The following is a 23792-nucleotide window of genomic DNA, read 5'->3' on the forward strand; positions in this document are numbered from 1 at the left end:
TTTGGGAGCTTCTTGCTGCCCTAACGTAAGCAATCACACTTCAGTGATAGCCCTAGAGATAACCATGCATGTGGCAGCGTAGCTCCTGGCTGAACAAACTTCTTTCTATCCCATAGCTGCCATTTTTTGAGGGAAGATGTGTCTCTAGACTTCTTTCAGCTTCTTCCTTTTGGTTGTTTTGTTAAGAGTAGGGACATGGTGATGTATTCTTGAGGGAAATAGGCCTCTGATATATGAGACCTACATCAGTGCCTTACCACCTACAGCTTCTCAGACACCCATCTCTGTTTTCAGGAACCACTGCAAGGTCACTTTTAAATCTATAAACTGTTGTTTTCGAGGTAAAAAAAAAAAAGGCTCATAGTTTTCCATTTCCTCCATATTTTTGGGTCAATTTAAGGTGCTCTCTTTCCTGCTTTTCTTTTTGCTTTCTCCATTGTGTCACTACATGATATACATACTACAGACTTCCTTCTATGCCAACTTGTTATGACCATGAGCGCAATTAATACTTTAAATGTAGTAAAGAGTTCCTACTTGAAATGCACCCACAAACCTTAGTCCTGGGCTATATTTCTTATACATCTCTTAATATATATTTTGGCTTCTAGCAGAGCTACAGGGAGTGAGCGCAGTGTGCAGCACGCAGCATTTCCCAGACTGTGTAGCTTGGCACCAGAAAATAATTTCTCCAGATTTCAAAACCTGTCAGGATGCTCTATCGAAATTGCTCCACATTTAAGATGTGCAACACTAAAATGTCACTTTTGGAGCCCAAAGCAGAGTGTCTTCATCTTTCTGATTGGCAGAAAACTGACAGTTAAGCTCCACGGAATTTCTACGACAGCTGTAAACTCTCAAAAATACTTTGCTGCAGCAAAAACTATGGAGTGTAGTTTAAATGAACAATATGCCCTCTTCATAACTCATCACAAGAAAGAACACGCTTTCCTCTTAAGCATGAGCAATCCATGGTTTGATTTTTACCTTTTTCACCCATGCAAAGCAGTGGCTCCTACCTGCCACACAAAGAGGACTGTATCCCAGATGTCTCTGGGAGGAGGAAGAGATGATACAGATGCTTGCGCAGATGTTTGGATCCTGTTCTCTTAATGTTCTATGCAGGATAAATATAACCTCCTTCCATGCATTTCAGAAGACCAGATCACGGCCTTATTCCATCTCTGGGATCTTGGAGAAAGCCAAGTCTCTAGCTAATATATTTATGCGACATTCTGAGCTTGGCTTTCCTCCGCCCTCATGGGCCAAATCCTAATATGACCCAATGCTCTCACATCAACTGGAGTTTTGCCTGAATAAAGTATAAGTCAAAACTGAGCAATGCCTCCAGCTTTCAGTCCAGCACTTCCATTTCAGAAAAACTCATTGTGTTATAAAAAGATACATCAGCTTCAGCCCATTGCATTTTTTTTTTTTCTCTCTCTCTCTCTCTTTTTTTTTTTTTTTGGCGATGATTTTGTAAAAACTGAAATAGGAGAAGGCAGGTCTCCTCCTTCCACTGCTGGAACTACACCCTTCCCTGAACAAACCCACTCTCAGCAGGACACAAATCCTTTCCCAACCACTCGTGCCTCCTGGTGCAGAGCTGGTTGGCTCCCTGTGCTATTGCAGTCCATAGAAAGGTATCTTTACTTAGGAACAAACCACAACTTTTACTCCAGACTCATTTTAACACTGACCCTTATACTCTCTCCTTGCACTTCGTTAAACCCAAGAAATGACAACTAGGTTTGTAGGATCGATTCTGACAAACAACATGGGAAGATTTAAATGGTCTTGGAGAAGAAAATGACAGGTCTCCAGCTGAAGAAAAACTACTGGAAAATACATGGCTCAGGAAGAATCCGTGGGAACAGCTTCTTGATAAGGGTTGTACATCTTTGCTTTACCTACTGCTTTTGTGGTTTCCACACTTGCACAGCCATTTCCAGACATGAATCTCATGAGTCCCAGTACTGAGGCACTCCGAGGTCCCTTTAAGGCAGCTGGGGAAGCTGTGAGATATCTGGGCTGTTGCTTGTGGGAAAATGCAAGAAAATGCGCTGGAGGACTCTCTACCCATGATTGTCACAGCTTGCATGATCCATCAGTCCCGTATCAAATTAGCAGTCCCCAAGATTTTACCCATTAGTTGGATGAACTTCTTTAGGATACAAGGGTAAAAAGTGGAGAGGAAATCACCTCTCTGTGTGGACCATGGGCCATTGGGTCAGAAAACAGAGTGAATGAAAATACCCCTGACATGTTGGGTGTAGTCCTTCTGTATGGCCTCTGTGTGGGTAGATATGCCATACTGCATGAAGGTTGCTCTCCACCAAGGTTGGGTGATGAGCAGTTCTGCTGCTTTCTGAGCTCACTCATCATCAGTATTTAAAATAATGGTGAGCCCTATAAAGACAAGTAGCCAGCCAAATTCATCTCTGATGTCAATCTACTACAGCCACATTCATCTTTGATGTCCATCTATTACAGCCAAATTCATCCACCATGCCAATCTATTAAATGTATATTTTAGAAGTGCCTTTAGGTCTCTAATCACGATGCTTCAGTGGTTTCTGCTTTTGAAACATATTACAGCCAAATGACTGAGCAATCATCACAACAATCCAATGAATGAGCTGGATAAGTAAGATTACGCATGGAGAAACTGAGAGAAAGAGACCACACAGCAAGTAGTGTGAGCCATGGGATTTGGAACTGGGATTTCTTTTGCTCTGAGCAAAATCCACAAGGCCCTGCTCCTCTGTATGATCTCATGAAAGAAGCATATTTTCCATCTGCAAGGAACTCCTAATAGTATCAGCTAAGTGCAAATTAGTATGATCATTAGCTGCTCTTTGAATGAGACAGCTGCCAGGAAGCCTGTGTGCATGTTTGAGGAAGAATTCCTAATGTCTGTGTCTGGAGGAGTATAAATACTTCTATTCCCCTCCAGTAGCCTAATTAGATTTTACTCTGTTTATTAGAAGTGTTCAGTTGCCTGCTTAACGTGAAATAAAATCCCCACGATTAAGAAGTCATGAGCAGCAAAGCTTACAGTATGCTTTGAGAAATTTTCCTTTCATATCAGCAACGATGAAATCCTCCACTATTAAATAAAGTGAAAGCAGAAGTGTGTTTAGATCCAGCAGTCAGGATCAAAACAGAAATCGGGGTAGAAGGAGGGTGAGAAGGGGAAATCATGCCATTGCAATGATGCCTCAAATAAGATAATGACTTGGAAATTTGTATTTTTAAGCACATGGCAGGCTGGAGGAAATAACTTTCCTTTCGGATCTTTACTGTGAAACTAAAGGAAAGAGACTCTTCTGTTACACAGATGCTCCTCAGGTCTCCTCATGTCCTCCTGTGGACATAGTAGTATCTGTGCCCAAGGGTCACATGAAGATGGGCTAACGTCCAGAGAAGTGGTGGATGTTCCACCCCTAGAAACACTCAAGGTCAGGTTGGATGGGGCTCTGAGCACTTGATGGATCTGCAGGTGTCCCTGATCATTGCAGGAGAGTTGCATTAGTTGGTCTTTAAGGGTTCTGTCAGACTCAAATGATTCATTGATTCTATCCCCTAATAATCTGAGAAAGCAGGATGCACAGGTGCTGGGGTACACCCACCAATACTGAATCCTGACTATCCCATTGCTTAGCAGAAAACTGATGTACAGGCACAGGCACGATGAGGTTCCACTTCTCATGGATCATTCAGAATGACATTCAAACTTAGTCAGATCTAAGGACAAAGCAGGAAGGTTGGTGCAGAAGGCAAGTTCTGGAGCCTTTAAAAGAAAAAAGAAAGCAGGAGGCTAGAAGTCAAGGGACAAAAGAGACTGAAAAACTAAAGCTTTCTCTAAAAAGCAAAGAGATTTGTGTTACCTAAGGGACTAAAAGTGCCTTTTGGCCCACAATCTGGTTTTCCTCGGCACGTGCCCAGCCACAAAAGTCCGTGTGGTTCTTCTGTTTTCCCAAGTCTTTTGAAATACAGATGCAAGAGTCTCGAATCCCTGCACATCCCTGCATTCCTCAAGAAATTGGCCCACCAAGTAGTTGTAATTCAGGATACCACCATACACCCACGTGTAAGATTCCTTAACAACTATGCACATTTTTAGGCTCAGATATTTTAGAATTGTTTTCACTGTGCCTGAGCTGTAACTGGCTCAGCTTCCTAAGTGTTGGATCATCTAACTAGAGTGATTTTTGACTCGTAGCCCAGGCACCATATCAAAACATTTATCAATTAATCATAAAAAGTAACTAACATTGTTGTCCACCCAAGAAAAACTGTCACTTACAGACTCATGTATGTTATTGCTTATGAAAGAGCTGCTATATAGAAGTTGATTTCCTGCACAGACCAGGTGGAAAATCTGCTAAAGGCAGAGGTCAAATCTAGTTTAATTTTATACCCTTTGTTAAGAATGTTCTCTCTCTCTCTTTTTCTCTCCTTCAAAAAAAAAAAAAAAAAGAAAAAAAAGAAAAAAAAAAAAAGAAAGAAAACCACCCTTGTGTTCCTTTCCAAGTTTTCTAAAGTTAATTCATGTGGAAGAAAAAAAAAAAAAAGATTAGGATAAAATTTCAAATATTAAATTCAAATGCAGGATTAATGAGTTTTATTTCAAAACCCAAGAGGTTGTCTGGAATTTAGGACATTTTTTTAGTAGCAGACACGAGACATAGCCAGATGCAGTCGTTTTTTGGACCAGCTCAGCACAAATTTAGCACCTTGAAGGAGAAATTTTATGTCTGTTTTGTAAAGCAAACATTTCAACTTCTCCAAAATCTGTTGTCTAGGAGGTATTACTGTTTCATTGGATGAAAGAATGAATATAAAATAATGCTGACTGGTGGTTCTTGCACGTAGTAATTGCCAACCCCTGTCACCGTCACTGCAGGTGATGTAGATCTCTCTCTCTCTCTCTTTTTTAAATAATGTAAATCAATCCAGCCAAAAAAAAAAAAAAAAAAAAAAAAAAGAATTAAAACATTTCCTGAAGCCAAACACAAGACAGCCTTTGCAGCACATTGCATGAGGGAGCTTTTTGCAACTTGGTTCCTCAACGACCAGCAGGGAACAGCTTGGCAGAGGCACAAATGCAACTCTTCTCACGCCCTTACAGATAGCATGGCGAACCCATGGATCATGACCTGCTGCACTTCACACCCTGTCCCTAAGGCAAAGGACTTGTAGGCCAAACCCATGCAAAGTTTATTTTATCATCACAAAAATTAACAGCATTCAACTTCCTTCCCAAGCATGGATGTACCAAAAAATAGTAATGTTTCAGGTGACCTTTTTCTACTTTGTTCGATAAAGAAAGAATAATTTTTTTTCAGTCAAGACTAACTGATGAGTCAAGAAAAGCCAGTAATACCTGCAAAACATAACCTGCAGTTCTAGAGCAGTTTATCCTGACCACAGTGCCTCTTGGACTGCCAAAAGTAGTTAGCATTGGCCTGACAGTGCTCTGCTTGAAATCAAAGAATAAAATCCCCGTTGAGCTCAACAGAAGGAGACCATGCTGTATGCGTCAGCAATGAACTCTGGATGGGAAAGGACCAAAGCCTTGCAGTGAATACCTTCAAACATTGGATTCTTGTGTTGAAAGATTCCAATTATTGCAAGAAAACACCGGCGTTTCAGTTTCATGTTCTGGTTTTTCTTCAAATTGACATACCACAGTCTGTAAATAGCACCAAAACTGAAAAATCATTCTGTTTAAATTCCTTCATAGGAGTCTGCTTCACCTATGCGGAATTAATGTAATTAGCTGTAATATGAACAGGTAATTAGGATCTGGTGACAGCATGCTTTGGATGAACCATTCCATTTAGAAAAGCACTCACAAATGTTTTTTTCTGATTTCTCTTTGAGCTGGAAATGCTGCAAGAACAGGTTTCTTTTATATTTCTTTTTTTCCTCTGTAGTTCCAGGTAAGTTTCTTGTCAACTGTGACTTCATCCTACCCAACTGCCCAGAATCACATTCCATCTTTAACAGTGATGGGGATTTGGATTTAAAGCTTCCCTTTTCTGATGGATGTGTGTAATCTATCTGATTTTGCACAAGTTGGAAGACAACGTGTGCAGTTGTCAGGAATTTTAGACTTTAACTGCCATGAGCTATTCTGGCTATAATGGTGAACCATCATCTGATGAACTGAAAAGCTGTGCAAAGCTACAGTAACTGCAACAAGATTTTATTTAACATGAGACTCTTGCCTCTTCCAGGTAGTTCTCATCTCTGAAGTCTTTTTGTTAGCACACTAAAATGGAAAATATCTTTAAAGCCCTAAGCAAAATTTGGTGAAGGCTCAGTATTTCACTCAGTTTAACAGAAAAATCCATGCTTTGTGGTATCAGTGGCATGTATCTATGTTTCACTCAGGTTATGCTATGGGAAATTTGTTTCCTAGACTCTACTTTGCACATCTATCAATACTGTGCAATTTGACCCAAACCACTCATGTCCAAAAGTTGCCCCCAAATATGCTGCATCACCATGGCTCATTGTTCAAGCACAGCTAAAGAAGAGACTCGGCCAAGAGAAATGCTACCCAAAGAAAGGCAGCAAGAGCAGAAACGTGTCTGATGCACCAACAGGATATGAACCCTACACAATGTCTTCCTTTTATGAGAATGAGTACTCTTAAAACAATAAAACATTGGGCTGTGATCCCACCTGGACAGTGTGTGTACCTCATAAGGCTGCTTAGATGAATAGGTTTGATAGTTTTCCTTTCTTGGCCTGAACCTCAGTGTGAAATATTCCCACAATCAGATGCTCATTTATGTAGTGAACAAACAATGAGGTCTCCCAGTGACCAGAAAACAGACATGCAAGCCAAAACCAGGACTGGGTGGAAGCCTGCACAGTGACCAGTTGCTCCACACCTGGCTCAGGGGCTTGGGGACTTTTTACATGGTGCTGTGAGTCTTCATGGGCACTCCATCTATCATTGCACTGATTAAAAAAAAAAAAAAAAAAAAAAAAAACAAGAAAAGAAAAACCCAGCAAAAATTAATAAAGTGAAGATTTTTATGGGCCTAGGAGGAGCTAACCTGGAAATATCATTGGCACAAATAGAGCTGTTCAGCAGACAATAGCACTCTGCTATTGCCATCAGTTTGTTTATCCAAACGCAGCCATCCTCATTGTGAATTCCCCATCCTGTTGGTCCCCAGCGTGGTGAGCATCACCACTGCCCTCCCACTGGTGGAACGCAGCACGGCTGTGATTGCCATGCTGACAGCTTTATTGTCTCCCCGACCTTGCTATTTTTAAAGAAACGGGTTATCTCAGTGATGTAAACAGGTCTTCCTCATCCAGTTATGTCATCCCCATAGCAGGGTGCTGGAACCTTTGCTCCTCATTCACTTATGCTGTCGAGTCAGCTGTTTCAGGTGCCTGGCAGCGTAAGGCTCTGGTTGTACTGACAGCTGCCTAGAGAGGTGCAATGATTTTTTTTAACTCAATCAGACAATACGCTTTAGATTTCTTCCTCAGACCTGCTGCCTCCAAATGCCAAAATGACATAGTAAAAAATGGCACTGCTGTTCCTATTTGAAGGTATTTGTTTTAAAAAAGAGAGTGGATAGAATGGCCAGACCCTCAGCTTGGGAAAATGATGCATTTTAGATGGTTTAGTGATACAAATTTATTAAAGGCTTAGTGCCTATGTCACTTTTCTGGGACAGAGGTGGACATGGTTTCAGAAAAGGTTAAAGTTGTGGTTAACTTAGAAGAGTACTTAATGATCTAGTAACTATCTAGGGTTCACTGTATGTGAAGTGTTTACTCAGCAGGATAAGAATGAAATGGAAAATGTCGCTTCTCTAGTAGTAAAATTCCTGCCTTCACTCTTTATTCCATGACCAAAGAAGTACCCACAGCAACAGTTAGACCAGCTCTGTTAGGAAGCCTTTTCCTAATTCCCATGGAATGTGAACATCTTTTTTAATCTCATCTGGAATGAGGAAATAAAATTAAAAAAATATATATTGAATTCTTCTTGGATTAATGCAGCCCAAACACGGCCAGAAGTGTCTAAGCAAATCACTTCACCAACCTACACTCCTCTTGACCCACAATGTCAAGTGTGTTATGAGACTATCACAAAACCTCCTGGAAAGCTTCACTGTGGCCCCTAGGCCTACAGGTAGACCTTGAGTGACACTGCTTAAAATAAGCAGTGTTCTCTCCAACTCCTCTACTACTGCTTAGACCCTGGGGAACAGGAAGAGGAGTTTATGGGTCAGTATGTCCTACTACATTCCCTGTAGATGGATATAGGCGCATCTAGGGGTCTCCAAGGAGTATCCAATGGGTGTAAGCTACGCAGTGATGTTGTTCCCATAACGTCATAGCAGGAAGAAGTGGGTTGGAATGAAATATAACTCAGTCGCTTACCATTCACCCTTCTATTTCAAAGGAGTTCATTACTGCAGATAAGCAAATTGAAAATGATGTCATGGATCCCATAGGACACAGCAATACATCGCCATTTGTCCAGTTGGAGTACAACTCTTATTAGTATGACATAACACAGTAGTTGGGACTCAATAGAAAAAAAAAAAACACAAAGCTGGAATTCAAGAAAAAAGACCTATGGCTTTTAACTTGTTGCCCTGAACATGCAGAGCTACTGTAAATGAGTGCCTTAACATGAAAACTCTGAAGACCAAAGAATTAAAGAAAATGCAATCAGCAGATTACTAAATACCAATGGGAAATTTAGAGCTACAGAACAAAATCCCAGAGCATTAAAGGATTTAGTGCTTGGCATTGATGAGAAGCAAATCTTTGGATTTCCATTTCTATCCTTAATTAGTAACCAAGGTTTATTTTAGCCTAAACTAAGTAACAAAAGATAACACGCCCTAAAAGAAAATAGAAAGTAGTGGAATAAACTTCATAAAATATCTTATTAAAAAATAAGAAGAAAAAGGAATCATTTCTAATGGAAAATTAATTTCCAGCACTTCCATTTCCTTTTGTTTTCTTGTCTTCCCACCCATACTCAACTCTTTTCTAATAACATTAATCTCTCTGCTAGAAAGGTTACCTAGGGTGGTAACAAAGATAGCATTTTAAACCCAAAAGGGAGGCTCCCTTTTAAAAGAGACATTTTAGGAGTGTTCTTGTTCTTTCACAGCTTGGTTATTGAAAGTTTGCTGTCTCCCTGCCCAGTTCCCAGGGCCCCATGCTGGATGTAGGACCTAATATAGTTGATCTGTACTTCTAGATGGATTCAGTTCCGAAAAGAAAAAAACAAAAACAAAAACAACAACAAAAAAAAAACCAGCTGTGTCAAAAGGGGTATTTTTTTATATAGGCACTTTGGGACAGAGGAAAGATAAGGCCATTCTGGCTAATCCGGAGACTTGCAGCTTGGTTAGCTGATGTCCCTACCAGCATTTTGGCCAGGCTGGAGCTTGCCCAGCTGCACTGATACATGAGGGATTTGGAGTCTGATTTCCTGAGCTGTGATACAGACTCCCACTGCAAATCCCGCAGCGCTTTGAGCACTGCTCTTGCTGTGGCTTCAAGTAATGCTGTGAGATAGAAGATTTATTTCAGAGTGGGGAAAGGAAGGGACACTCTGACTGAATAGTGTGCTAAGAGAGGAATTAGATGCTAAAGCTGTAGAAATGAATTCATGGGTTCACAGCTTCAAAAGCCAGTGAGTAAAAGCTGGAAAATGTGGAAAATGAGAAAAGCTGGACATGGAACAAGCAGGCACTTCAATCACCTTACGTGAAGATCCTTCTATAGAAGGTAATATGTCAAATAATTCCCAGTATAGATTCACTAAACTCCCCTAGAAAAGGGGATTTAATTATTTGCTCGGACTTTACTTAATGCAGCTGTTCCAGAACCTCATTTCAACATCTTCTGCTGATTTCTACCCACCTGTGGAGTCTTTGTTAAGTAATATGATAGAGACATGTGGAAATCACAGATAAAAAGGATTAAAAATGTGCGGCACAAAAGCCAAGGTCAGCAAGCTTGGTCCAAGAGCTGAAATACTCATAACAGGCTCATATGTTCAACAACATAACCTCTTGATTCAATTTTAACCTCTTGGTTTACCTTGAGATGCATCATGCAGAGTGCCATTGGGGTCACCTCTGTGCTAAGCCCAGTAGATAAAAGATCATCTCTTGCATGGACTCAGCCTATTTAGCTCTGTTGAGCTGTACTTGCTGACTTCCTACCATGGCCATAAGTTTTCTGGGGCTCCAAAAGGACCGCACCATAACTGCAGTCATGGTTTTGAGGACATTTGCCCACATTTGTAGGCTGAAGTGAGGCAGCATGCTCTCTGCCGCTCATGTCCTTCTTTCCATCTCCTGTTCTTCACTTTTGAAGTCCATAATGGTATAAAGGAAGGAGCAATGTTGGCTCCACCTGAGAAATCACATCTTTGGCCTAGTGTTGAGCCAAAGTTCAAATATTATTTCCAGAGGTCTTGCCTAAAATTCACCTCCACCTTGCAAAATGGGGCCATCAGTTTCTGTCTGTTTCCCTTAATCTCCCACATGATTTTGTGCTGAGCTTGCCCAAAGCAGAAATTTGCCTAGAGCGTGGGAGTCCCCACTACAAATTTTATGGTGGAGAAGGAAGATTTGATCCCATCTCTTGCATCCACACTGAGGGGTGACAGCTATGTGCAGTGTTCTGTGCCCTCCAACGGCTCTCAGTGCCATGAGAAACCAAGGCCCAATCTCCAGAGTGTCCATCCAGCATCATGTTGCTTCACATGGGGCTCCAAGCAAAATCCAAACCTTAGCTCCTCTAAGCTCACAGAATTGCATTAAGTACAGCCAACTCCAAAAGGTTCAAAGTTGTTTTTTAGGCCTCAAAAATTACGGTGTATCTTAAAAATGATGAATTAAGAAACAATTTATTTTGAATTAGTTTTATTTGTCCTGTAGTTTGCAGATGCTTGAGTTGATAACTGAGCACTCACTGGACATTTTCAAAGTTTTAATTACAACCTAAAGGAGATGGCATCTAAAAATGAATGCTGAGTTTAATCATGTAATTGCCCATAAATCACCAAATACCATGCAAACTAAAATCAGAAGTAAGCTCCCTTTCGACTAGTTCTTAAGCTGAACAAAAAAGAAGAATTAACCAAAACCACAAGCTGTTTAATGCATTACTTAAAAGCTTGTGAGATTTCAATTATGATTGCTCACTGGATCTTTACATTCAGGGTAAACCTCTGCTCGCTTACTTTGGGGCTATGATGGATATCTGCCCATCCGAGATAAACAGCCCTCTGATTTGCAGTGCTTGAGCAGCTCACAGATTTGAACGTGCTTTGCCCTTGTGACATTTCTGCCATTGTGAGAAGGAAAACAGCAATGGGGGAAGGTGATGGGTGAGCATGGCCGAGTCAGGAATTGGGATTTCCATCTCATGGGGTGCCCTGTGCTAGCTCAGAGAAGAGCAAAAGCAACTCCCTCCCTTGTTTTTTTAATTTGTTAAAATAACAGCTCCATATTCCCAGGGGCAAATGTCAGGAATAATTGCATGCAAATTGCACTGGATTCATGCTAACGCACCCATTGCCACCCAAGGGCTCCTGAAGAGTTAATATTGAGGGCTCACAGGAGTTCAGTTAATTTACAACTGGAGACCTTTATCATCTCACACTGACATTGAGGGCTCACATTTCGCACTTAATTACTTGTTCAGCAATCACGCCTGGAAGAGATAGATGTGTTTCTGTGTTTAGCCCATGCAGCTGTGAATTGTTTATTTACTTATCGTCAGGCCGGGAATGACTGTAATTTAAAGGTTCAGATCTCTGCTACCCTGAGCAGTGCAGGCCTTCCTTTAAACACTTCCATATTGCCGTGGTGGAATTTCACTGGAAATGCCCATCCTCTCCTCCTGTTCCGGGTAATGGGCCAGCAGGTGTTACTGGTTACTGGTGACTGTGAGCATTTACGCCAAACAATCTCTGCCAAGTTCACAATCATAACGAAGATCCTCAGAGATAAACTTTGAAAGGTAAAAAGCAGGCCAAGGAGATGAAGTGAGATGAATTCCAGTAACTCGGCTTCTGGGTAATGATTCCTATCTTGGCGCTGAAGGAGCTGAATCCCAGCAGCTTCAAACAGTGGCTCACAGCAATTCATAGGCCAAATGGTGCAATTACAAGTTAAGCTGTCAAATGGTGACCAGATGGCTTTATCTCTCACACCAGAGGCCTGAGAAGTTGGTAGGTGTGACCTTTCTGCACATTCATCCACCTGCATGAGGTCTGCAAACACCCACAGCCCATTGCACCCAACCATGACGCCCACCCTCAGTTTTCATAATTGTGGAGTAAAGCTGTGTAAAATGATCACAGAGTCATAGAACTGTTAAGATTGGAAAAGACCTCTGAGATCACCACAACCAACTCCAATCCACCTCCACCATGCCCACTGACCATGTCCCTCAACGCCATATCTCCATGGTTCTGGAGCACCTCCAGGGACCTTCCCTGGGCAGCCTGTGCCAATGCACTAGCACTCTTCTGGAGAAGAAATTTTCCAAAGATCTGAGAAGATAAAAGAGGAGAGAGGAGAGGAGAGGAGAGGAGAGGAGAGGAGAGGAGAGGAGAGGAGAGGAGAGGAGAGGAGAGGAGAGGAGAGGAGAGGAGAGGAGAGGAGAGGAGAGGAGAGGAGAGGAGAAATAAGATTAAGATGTCAGAAGGGCTGCTTAATAGAACATTCAGCTTTTGGGTGTTTTCAGGCTTGTGCTGGCAGTGCATCCATGTATGCACTGGAGTAAAAACAATGGAAAACAGCAAGCCTCAAAATGCAGTTTTCACAGAGGACCAAAATTAGCAGCTTAGAAATGTTGCAGGATTTATAAAAGCATGCTGCAAAGCACAAATAATTGCAAGCAGAAACTGAGTCAGTAACAGGCTGAAGCTAAAGAGAAAATTCATGGTGAGGAAAAAGTGATTTACAGGAATCTGGAAAAAGTCCCATACACTCAAGCACACTGTGCAGTATGCATTAGTGCAGGTGGCACTAGAGCAAACTGGACCCAGCCTGGATTTAGGGCAGCCACCTCCTCCGGGCTATAGGAACAGATATCCTTAAATTCTTATTTCTTTCAGAATGTTGCTGGTTTTTTTCCCCCTTTCTTTCAGATGCTCGGTTCTACTGACCCTGGCCCCATGGTTAACAGCAGCGTATATATTTAGGTTTGCAGCCTCAGCTGAGGTAAATGGGGAATTAGCTGAAGAGTAATGGGGTGGGCATGCACCCCTTCTGCTGCTGCTTCAGTGGGGATTTTCTTTTCCCAAACTTCATAGAAGAAATTCCTTGTCAGTGTGAGGTGGGCTGGGAAGGATGTGGCACAGTCCTGCAGTAGGATGCTGGATGCAAATAGTACAGGGGGAAAAGGAGAACATTGCCTTCACACCCTTATTATATTGGTGACATACACACACAGCCATCGACTTGGTGGTGGTAATGTGATTCTGAAATGCACTTTCTGCACTCTTGTAGAGGAGCATTGGTACACTTGGGGCAGGGCTCTGCACCCCTACATTTGCTCATCATCACCCCATGTCTCCAAGAGATTTTATCAGCCTGGCATGGGAGAATTCCCAAAATGTTTTCATTAAGAGCAGCTTTTGATGCCAGCAATGAATATTACTATATTACTGAAAGGAATCAAAAGCTGAAGTGCCTGCGTGTACAGTTAATCTATCCAAACAGAAAATGTTTCTTAAAAAATTACAGCGCTATTTTCATAGCAAACCTCAGCCAAACTCAAAACCGAATAAATAGAATATGTTCTTTTAAAACTATTTTTTTTTTTTTTTAATCGTGGGCAAAAATACTTTCTTTGCTTTCATTCACCAGCTAATACTTCCCCCCCACACCCCCCCCCAACCACTGTCTATGCCGGCTGCGTGTGGGAGCCCAGAGATTTGCACAGATGGGATTTCTACTTTGGGGGTATTCACACTGAAGCACATTCCAGGGCTGGTGGGAAGATAGATATCAAGGTACCATCATGTCCAGGCTGTGGTTTGTTTTAACAGAACCATCAACATGGCAAAAATATTAAAAGGGACAAGAAGTATTAGGAAAGGCAGCCCCCCCCATTGCCCCAGCCTATTGAGAGCCTAAATAGAGGCAGAATAGATGTTGCCTAGGGAGGCTGTGGATGCCCCATCCCTGAAGGCATTCAAGGCCAGGCTGGATGTGGCACTGGGCAGCCTGCTCTGCTGGTTGGTGACCTGCACATAGCAGGGGGATTGAAATTAGATGATCACTGTGATCCTTTTCAACCCAGGCCATTCTATTATGATTCAGAAATGTGTATTTCTATAGGATTGTGCAAGGGAATCTATTTCTATTCCTATACAACTAATGCAAGAATGCAGAGCTGCCATTTTCATGTTATTAAACCCAGCCTGTGTGGCTATTAATACAGTATAATTTTTATTACATTGGCTTATAGTGGAGTTTGGGCCTTCTAAGTTTTTGATTCTTTTATTATTATTATCAGTGCTATATTTTCACTAGAAAAGGCACGCAGAATTTTCACAGGGGTTTTGAAGCAGTGATTTAGGCTTGCATCACTGCCCAAGACCACAGCTGGAATCTCCCAAGCCTCATCCCACCATCTTTTCCTCCCCCAAACACGGCGCACGCTCCATTCTCTCACTACAAAGTCTCCAACCGCACCGTATGTGGAGTGAGGACCCAAAAACGCCTTTAAAAATGACTGGGAGAGAGGATGCTTGAATAGGCAAACACGGTAACCTGACCCCTGGAAGCCTGCAGTCCCCTTTTTGTTTGTTTGTTTGCTCTGTTCGACTTCCCAGCTGCAATCCAAACCAGTGCCATGAAAATGCTCTAACGGGTGTCAACACTTTAACTCTTTCTGTAGGTGGTTTCCTACAAGGGGTGGGCATCACAGAAAATAGATTTCTGTTTCTACTACCTGACTTCACTGTATGAAAGGGAAATTGTGTTTGGGTGCCATTCCCCCCACATTTGTGTACTGTTAGTGGTTAGGAACAGGTAATGCCTGTTGAAATTTCCACTGACCAGGGGCAAGCCATACAGCTGTTGGCTTTGATATTTTCTTCCACCCAAGGGGAAAAAAAAATCTCTCTCCAGCTTCTCATTGATTTTTCATGGAAATTCACCCATTTCTCCCAGTTTGAGATCTGTTCTCTGATTTCTCCCTCATTATCATATCCCTTTGCACCCAAAATGAAGCCCTGCTTTGTCTCAGTTTGGGACGATGATTGCATTATTAGAGCAAGGCAAAAGTTCCAGTTTGCCAGAGGTGTCCTTGCGATGAACGACAGAGATTATTTATGGAAAAAAAAAAATATGTAAAGAAGGGGGAGAATAAATAAAAAAAAATAGCGAGAAAATGCATCTTAAGAGAAGGGAAAAGAAAAAGACAAAAAACAATTCACACAAAACATGAAATCTGGCGTTATCAGCCCTGTGTAATGTGACTGTGCCTTTGTGCAGAACGTGCTAATAGGCTCAGGGTTAGAGAATTAGCTGCTGCTAAGGCTTTAGGTTCTCCTTTTGAAAACCACACTTTGCTCCGGCTCTGTTTGTTTTGCTTTCGCTGACTGTCGCTCCCCTCTTTGGTTGCAGCCCTCCTGGGTGCAGCTGCAGATTGATACGGGGCGGGGGGGGGGGGGGGGGGGGGAGAGAAAAGATTTGCATTTCTGCAGCCGCGGAGAAAACACAGCACGATACGTTGGAATGAGGCATGCAACAATACGGTCTCCCCTGGAATTTGCAAGGGGAAAAAAATGGCCTTTAAGCAAACAAAGTCTCGGTCATCAGCACGCTCAATCGGCTCAAAAGGGGATGAGAGGGCTCCCGTTGGGCTCTGCAGAACCAAAGCCATTTCTCTTTGGTGATGGAGATGTTGGGATTAATTCATCTCTACGTGTTCTCGCGGAAGTGTAGAGGAAAAGTATCTCAAGGTTATATTTTAAAATGTGTCTGGAACATAAACGCTCAACAGAGCTCATCTAAGGTGTTGGTATGATGACTTCTGCATGCCTTCATTGACTCTCAGTGTTAAAAAGAAAGCGTTAAGTGCACACTTTTAATTAGAAAAGCCTTTGAAAGCTGTAGCTGTCAGAATAGTCACAATATATCCTTGCAAGAGGAGCACAAGCAAGCAGCATTGGTTATCATAAGAAATATCAAAAAATCTGTCAAAATCTGCTCCGATCATTAATTAGATGAAATTGTGGCACCGTGAAAAAGGCAAAAGTGAAAACCGCTTTGCTGAACAAGAAAACTTCAAACCCTACGTGAATAAAATAATTTTCCTAGATAAACCTAATACAACTCATCAGCTGTAACTGTGACAAAAAACACCCTGCAGTCCTTCACTGCAAATCCAGATGCTTGAAAACCACTTAGGGAAACTCCTTAAATCACATTGGTTTGATATATAAAAGCATATTGAGCTCTTTAGAGCGTTTTCCTTAAGTGAGCGTAAGCGCAAAGTCTGCCCTTCAAATTAAATGAGAGCAAGAAGCCAGAGGGAAAAAGACACAAAACAAACAATAGCAAACAGTTTGAGATTGATTCTGCGCTTGCTAACTTCACTGTAAATAAGGGACTGGCTCTAATTTAGATAATGAAATTTCACCGGTGTGAATTAAATTAAGCTAATTGTTTTGTGGTCGGATCTGTCCCCGCCTTTGCAAAAAATAATAATAATAATAATAATTAATTATTAAAAAAAAAAAAAAAACAAAACACTTCCTCAAGATTTGTTCACTCAAGAATAATAAGAAAAAAATATATTTTTTTCTTAATATATTCACAACTGTTTCTTCTTGCTTTTGAATTACTGCTTAAACTCTCATCTTCTGCCTCAGATCAAAACCAGTGTCTGCCGTATGCATCCAAAATCTGTTGGGTTTCTTCCTTTTCTCATCGCCATCCTCCCTGCGAGCACTGCATCAATACTCCAGCCTCTAAGTCCATTTGGCAACGTGTGCAGCCTCCTCTCAAGATAAGAGCTGAGGTATCAATGTTTGAACTTTTGGAAAACAGGAAAGGACGGTGTATTATCTGTTGCGTGCTATGCTTGTTATGTTTTCTGAGTGCTCTCTAGTATCCAATTATTTTTATAGTGATTCTAATTGCATGTAAAGTAGAAGCAGCGTGCGCTGCTTAAGGCAAGGGGGTATTAATTTGCTTTCGTGACACAGAAACCCATCCGATAAAATGACGGCGCTGTGTGTTGATAAAGCAAATTGTACCGTGAGCACAGAACAAGTGCTGAAAAGATAAATACGCTTTCAATTGCAATGCAAATACGCGGCCCCAGCAGCAGAGCTGCCCCGTCCCGAGTGCACGGAGCCTTTTTCCCTCCCGCACTGCAAAAGTCGCAATGCCACCTAATGGAGAGAGCCCGCACCTCGCACGCTTTTCCCTGATAGCGATCTTTGCTCAGATTTAGCAGCTTTAAAAAAGATTTACAAAGCGATGGTTTCGATGGAAGAATAACAAAATCCTGCAGCAAAGGCTGGACAAATATTTTGATTTCCTTGCTTAGATGTCAACAAGTGAAATGAACAGCGTTGTCCCGACCCATCCCTGTCTCACAGAGAGATGCACGTGGCCCCTAATGTACGAATCGGGGTTTTCTATGGGGTGCGTGGCTATGGGGCAGTAGCTCAGATTTATTCTCATCAGAGAAATCCCCCATTTCAGGTTGGCAGAAAACATGGAGACGTGACTTAGTTTGCAGAGAAATGGGAGCATAAGCTCAGCTGCACCACATCCTGCTGATTGGGGTCTGTTCAGGACACGCTTTCCTTTCCCCACGGCTCACCCCCAGCATCCCAGATGTGCACACAGCACTGAGAGTGCCCGTGGAGAAACCTGGAGCAGAGCACAGAGATGGGGGAGAGATATGTCCGTGCCTTCAGCAGTCCTCAGCATGTTGCAGCTGGGTTGGCTTGCTTTCTTTTTTTCGGCATTATAAAAATCTATATGCATGCACTCCATGGGAATGAATACTTTCAGTGCATATGCATGGGCAGGCATGCACCAGTGGGTGAATGGAACTTCGTGCATGAAGCTGTAAGCAGAGAGGGAACTTCTTGCACTGAGCAGACCCCACTCAGCTCCTTAAACTCTTCCCAACTGATGTTGCATTTCCACTGGTGCAACACATAGAGTGTGATCAACTTTTAGGACCGGCTCCTAGTTTGAAGCTGATTTAAGATTTCCTAGCTAAACCCTGTCTGATGTAGGGCTCTAAGAGAGTAGATTGCCTTTTGCTCTTCCCCTTTACACCCGAACAAAGCACCGTTCTCTCTGACTCACTGATATTTTCCTTCACACCCAGGATTTGCCTCTAATTTATTTCTGTAGGGCCTGATCCAAAGCTCCCGCTGATTTCGGGGGTTTGGGATAGGGCCATGGCCATCCTTAGCTCCTGACCTGTTGCAGAATGATAAGCAGAAAACAGTGTAGAAAGGGGAGAAAAAGTTTTGAATCATATTCTATACAAAATGTTCCAAACTTACTGCAAGCATCGCATCCCCCCCCTCGTCCTATTTAAACATATTCTAATATGGTGAAAGTAAAAATAAACTATTAGAAAATAGCATAAGGCAGCATGGCTGGAAAAACACTAGAAAGAGCACTGCTGCTACTCTCAAGGAAGAAGAATGGGAAAAAAAAATTTAAAAAGGGGGGATGATAAAGAAATGAAGTCGGAGAAGCCCAACAACAGAAAACTCGAAGCAAAAGAAAGAGAGTGGAACAGATTTCCGTGTCTATTTTTCTTTCTGTAGTTGGATCCCTGATTGCTGCCGCAAGGACTGCGAGGATAGGATGCGAAGTGGGAAAGAAAGGACGGGAAAAAGAAAAAGAAAACACAACCAAATTAAAAAGCAAAGGCAAAGGAAGCGAAGGCAGAGAGGTGGGGAGGCTGCAGCACAGAGCGGTGCCGCTGCCCCCGTCCCAGGAGCGCTGCGTAACGCGGGGATGGTGCAAAGCCGCGCTCGGAGGGAGGAAGAGGAAGAGGAGGAGGGTTTCGGGATGGGGAGAAGGAAGAGAAAAGTGCGGTACATACAGCTCGATGAGTCCGCCAGCCCCCAGCCTCCGCTCCTCTCCCTCCTCTCTCTCCCTCTTAAGGCAAAAAGGAAATGCGGTTCTTTTCGCAGAATCACAAAACTGAACCATCAGGAAGTTGGCAAAATCTCTAACTAAACAATCAATCGAGGAAATGCAACAAATTTCGAGCGAGCCCGGAGCTTCGCGGGGAGGGGAGCGAAAGGTCGGCGGGAGGCGCGCAGCACAGCGCAAATCCCGCGCAGCGCAGTGCGCTCAGGGTATGGCGGTGCGCGCAGCGTTGCGCGGGATTTGCGCGGGGCTCCGGCAGCGATTCTTTCTCTCTGCGGCGTTGTTTTTTTTTTTACCCCATGGGAACTCATCTCCGGGGAGAGTCCGGGGGACAGGCTGCGTCTCCGCGGGTGCGCTCGTTGAGATTTGCGCAGCACTTTCCGAGGAACTGTTTTCCCTTCCCACGGGCTGGGATAAGTAGGATGGAGAAAAAAACAAAACCCTGTGCTGGAATTTCTCCCGAAAACGCGCTTTGCACAAAGCTGAATGTATCTAGGAATGAAACTTTTTGCGCAACCCCCGTTTTTTCCTTAACTTTCCACCATTCATCCTTTTCTTCGAGGCGATGGGCTCTGCTTGGTGATAAGGACAGAATGTTTTCCCTTCTCACGCCAAACAAACAAATAAAGGAATAAATACGAACTCCGGGAGCGGAGCAGCAGCATCGCCCGGGATGTGGGCGAGGACTCTCCAATGGGTAAAGCCCAGCAAAACCCTGCGATGGGTTTTCTCTGCTGCAGGGGCTCCTCCAGATGCGCCTAAAGGCGGCTGCACCCCCCCCCCCCAGACCTCTTCTGCCCCTCCTGGAGGGTGCGGGGCCGGGGCCGGGGGAGCCGCCCTCCCCCAGAAATGCGGGACACGCTCCGGGGTCACTGCTAAAAGCAACACAGGTCCGTATTTTTTAATAAAGAGCGTTCTCTTGCGAGCTGGCTGCCTTCCACCCACCCCACGGATGAGCTGGCTCTGTAAACACTGAATAGAAGATTAACACTGCTGTTATAACCTCATAGAGAGATCTGTGCCTTATGAAAGCTTTTACTGCTGCTGATCTATGGGCTTCATAATAGACCTTTTGTTTTAAGGGTGACAACAGCCCCCAGCCCTGCCATCCTCACGCGGCCCCGGCCCCAATCCTTCCCCTGCCTCGGAGGCACCGGGTGTCCCCATAGCAAAAAATCCGCCGAGCATTTATTACTGTTACTGTTATTATTACTTTGAAGGGTGATGCCTCGAGTTTTGGCAAGGTTTTGCGGCAGATATCGGCCTGTTCGCGTACAGCTCCTTACTGCCCGCCTCTGTCTCGAGGGAGGGGGGGACGAAAGCGATGTTATCTGCGAGTGGGAGTGAGGTAATTAATTACCGCTGCTTTGCAGCGATGTTAATTGAGCTCTGCCCCAGCACCGTAGTTGCGAAAAGCGGCGCAGAGCTGGCAATGGCAAGTTCATTAGCCTACGAATGACACAAACGCGCACCTGGGGGAGCTGCTTGTTTTTCCCTTTTGCCAAAATAACAGCGGGCTGAATTGCAAACCGGAGGAAGAACCGAGCGCTCCGGGTTGGGTGAGGGCTGAGAGCAGCCGGGATCCACCGCAGTTTTCCCTCCATCCATCCCTCACTGTCACCCTCCGAGCTCCGACGCAGAAACAGAGTTAGCCAAAACGAAGTTGGAGTAAGAACAACCAGGAAAAGAATAAAAAAGGAGAAGGAAAATAAAAGAAGAGAAGAAAGAGAAAAAGGGAAAAAAAAAAAAAAAAAAAAAAAAAAAAAAGGTGAAAAGGGAAAAAGAAGAAAAAAAAGAAGAAAAGGGGAAAAGAGGGGAAAAAAAAAAAAGAGGAACTAAAAAGGGAAAGTAGGGGGAAAAAAAGGAAAAAAAGGAAAAGGGAAAAAAGAAAAAAAAAGGAAGAAAAGGGAGATAAAGGAAAAGAGGAAAAATAGGGAAAAGTTAGAAAAAGAGGAAAGTAGGAAAAAAAAAGAAAAAATAGAGAACTAAAGAAAAGATAAGAAAAAAACGGCAAAAAGAAAAATAGATAAATAAAGAAAAGGTAAGAAAAAAGGAGATGGACAAGAAGAGCAGCTCTGTTTTCCTCCCCGTTTACTTGCAAACATATAAGGCAAACCTTTTCCTTGGGTAAGGATTTGTAAAGCCTTCCTTTAGTGCACAATACCTTTTTTTTTCTCATGTACCCACGCTGAGGAATACCAGCATGAGCTCGGATGATGATTTGACTTGACTACAACTCCTATGACAGAAAAACTGCGGCATCGGAATAAAATGAGAATAAAACAGAACATCGGGCTTAGAGAAGCCGGAAAACTGTCAGACAAAATACACCGTAGTCAGAACGGGCTTTACCTTTATGAGACACTACAAATTGCTCCTATAGACACTTTGGAGACCTTTGAAATCCCTTCATTAGCAATTGGATGCATTTGACATTCGAGCTCATTGTATCCCCGAGGCACCCAAAACCTTGAAAATCAAGTTTTATGAAAGCTAATAAAAAACATGCTCAAAAAAAAGGGGGAGGGAGGGGGGGTAAATTCGAGATTTGAGAAAGGATGAGAGAAGAGGAAAGGAAAGGAAAGGAAAGGAAAGGAAAGGAAAGGAAAGGAAAGGAAAGGAAAGGAAAGGAAAGGAAAGGAAAGGAAAGGAAAGGAAAGGAAAGGAAAGGAAAGGAAAGGAAAGGAAAGGAAAGAGGAAAGGGGAAAGAGGAAAGGGGAAAGGAAAGAGGAAAGGGGAAAGAGGAAAGGGGAAAGGAAAGGGGAAAGAAAAGAAAAGGAGCCACAAATGAACCCCCCCAAAAAAAACAACAACAACATTCTGATGTGTTTCTGGAGATTTTTCAAGGTTGGGTTAATAGTGGACGAGAAGAACTACTTGTTTGTCCAAATAGAATGCTGATAATGACGACGATTATTATTATTATTATTTACTTAAATGATTAATTTTATAGCGCAATTATTTCATAAGGCAATCGAGCATTCATTTACACATATAACTGACAGGCTGCCTTCGGTTCCACCTTGGTGATCTTTTCCTTCGTCCTCAATTCCCGCACTGTGCAATAACTCAGTCACTTTGAGGAACAAAGGGGAAATATAATAAGAAACATGACAGCAGCTGTGTGCGTTTTCTGCCCGCTAGCAGAGCGGCTTTGCATGTCACACGTTTTGTTTCCAGCCAAACCTAGCGAGATGAACGTCCTACGTGATGGGGAAGGACGTATTTAGGGCAGGAACGGTGCACACCGGGTGCTGGGACACATCCCTCCTACAGCACCATTAGGATGAAAGGGGCCACGTGTTTTCCCCTTATTTCGTCTTGTTCTCCTATCGGCTCTGCTTTAGGTTCGCAGGGCACGGCGCTCTCCCTGCAAAGAGAACCGGGGCTGTTCTCACCACCACTGAGGCACAAGAGCTATAAAGCCAGTAGCCATTAGCAATGGGTAAATAAGTGTGAGGGCTGTAGAGTTAAGTGTCGCATCCTTCAGATAAGGGCTTATCTACACCGGCATTAAACCCACACTTGCCTCTTTAGCATGTAGAGACCTGGGGGTGTCGGCTCCTATAGGAAAATATTTATCTATCCCTTTCGGACAGGAGGGTTTAATCCAGTCCAAGCCGACTCACCAGGAGAAACCTGTTTCTTGTTTTTGTTTGGATGGACTCTGTGGATTAAAACCCTTAAAAGGCTTTGGCTTCGCTGTTTGCCCACAAAACAAATGAAAGATTATTTGGGTGGAGTGACATAGGGCTTAATATATGGTGCCTTCCAAGCCTCCCTCCTGTGAAAAATCACTATTTGATCATACATACAGCCTGTTGATAAGGCAAACTTTATGTATACTTTAGAAAATAAAAAGGAAAAGAAAAAGAAGGAAAAAGCAGCAATAACATAGGATCCAATCCTGCAGCTCTCACTGTTTTGGGGGCACAGGACTGGGGCCATGTGGTCCTGCAGAGCTCACTGTAAATGCCCCTTCTGAGCATCACCCAGATCAGGCCAGGCAGGAGGACATGGCAAGGATTTCTAGATAGGGAAACTGAGGCACTGGGCAGGAAGAATTTTTTCCTCCCAAAGTGCAATCTCAAAGTGCAATCTCAGCGGTAAAGCACAAGATTAAACCACAGCTTATTTGCCTCCCTGTCTGATTTATTTATCCCAAATCCACCGTGACTTTTAGATGAGAGCTTCTGCTTGATTCATACTGAAGCCCACAGAAATCTTAGCACTTCTTTCAAAGAAAAAAGCTGAAAAAACGTGGTAAATATTCTCCTATTATCAATCCTGCACATTTTTTTAAATGAATCTCAGGGTCCCATCTGGGGCCTGGCATTCAGAGAGGGGGAGATGCAGAGAAACAAGAGGATTGGTATGACTTGGTGCAGCAGAAAGTAAAACAGTCGGCCTTCCAAACAGAGGACAGCTGCAAACTGAACCCTTTCTTTCAGTTTAAAGTGCACTGTTTTAGAAAGGCACCCTTTTTTTGATCGGTCTATAAAACCCTAAAATATGACAAGCTAGCTGGCAGCAGACTGCATAAGAACAGCAGACTGAATGATTCATGTGAAAGCCAAGTCATAACTTTCTGTGAAACTGCACACACAAAGTTCAGGG

The 23792-nt window shown here is 43.0% G+C and overlaps 2 long non-coding RNA genes across 2 annotated transcripts in view; one reads left to right on the forward strand and one right to left on the reverse strand.

Annotated features, from left to right (window-relative positions):
* Window positions 1-19242, reverse strand: part of LOC128082527 (uncharacterized) — a 69104-nt gene extending 49862 nt beyond the window's left edge. Inside the window, exon 1 of the long non-coding RNA XR_008207706.1 lies at window positions 19126-19242. This is a non-coding gene — a long non-coding RNA (uncharacterized LOC128082527). The remainder of the gene's footprint in view (window positions 1-19125) is intronic.
* LOC128082531 (uncharacterized) lies at window positions 19088-21879 on the forward strand. Its single transcript, XR_008207714.1, has 2 exons — window positions 19088-19384; window positions 19738-21879. It is a non-coding gene; the product is annotated as an uncharacterized LOC128082531 (long non-coding RNA).
* Window positions 21880-23792: the final 1913 nt, after the last annotated feature.

The sequence above is a fragment of the Tympanuchus pallidicinctus genome, unplaced genomic scaffold, assembly GCF_026119805.1.
Source record: "Tympanuchus pallidicinctus isolate F22 unplaced genomic scaffold, pur_lepc_1.0 scaffold22, whole genome shotgun sequence".
Taxonomy (NCBI): Eukaryota; Metazoa; Chordata; class Aves; order Galliformes; family Phasianidae; genus Tympanuchus; species Tympanuchus pallidicinctus.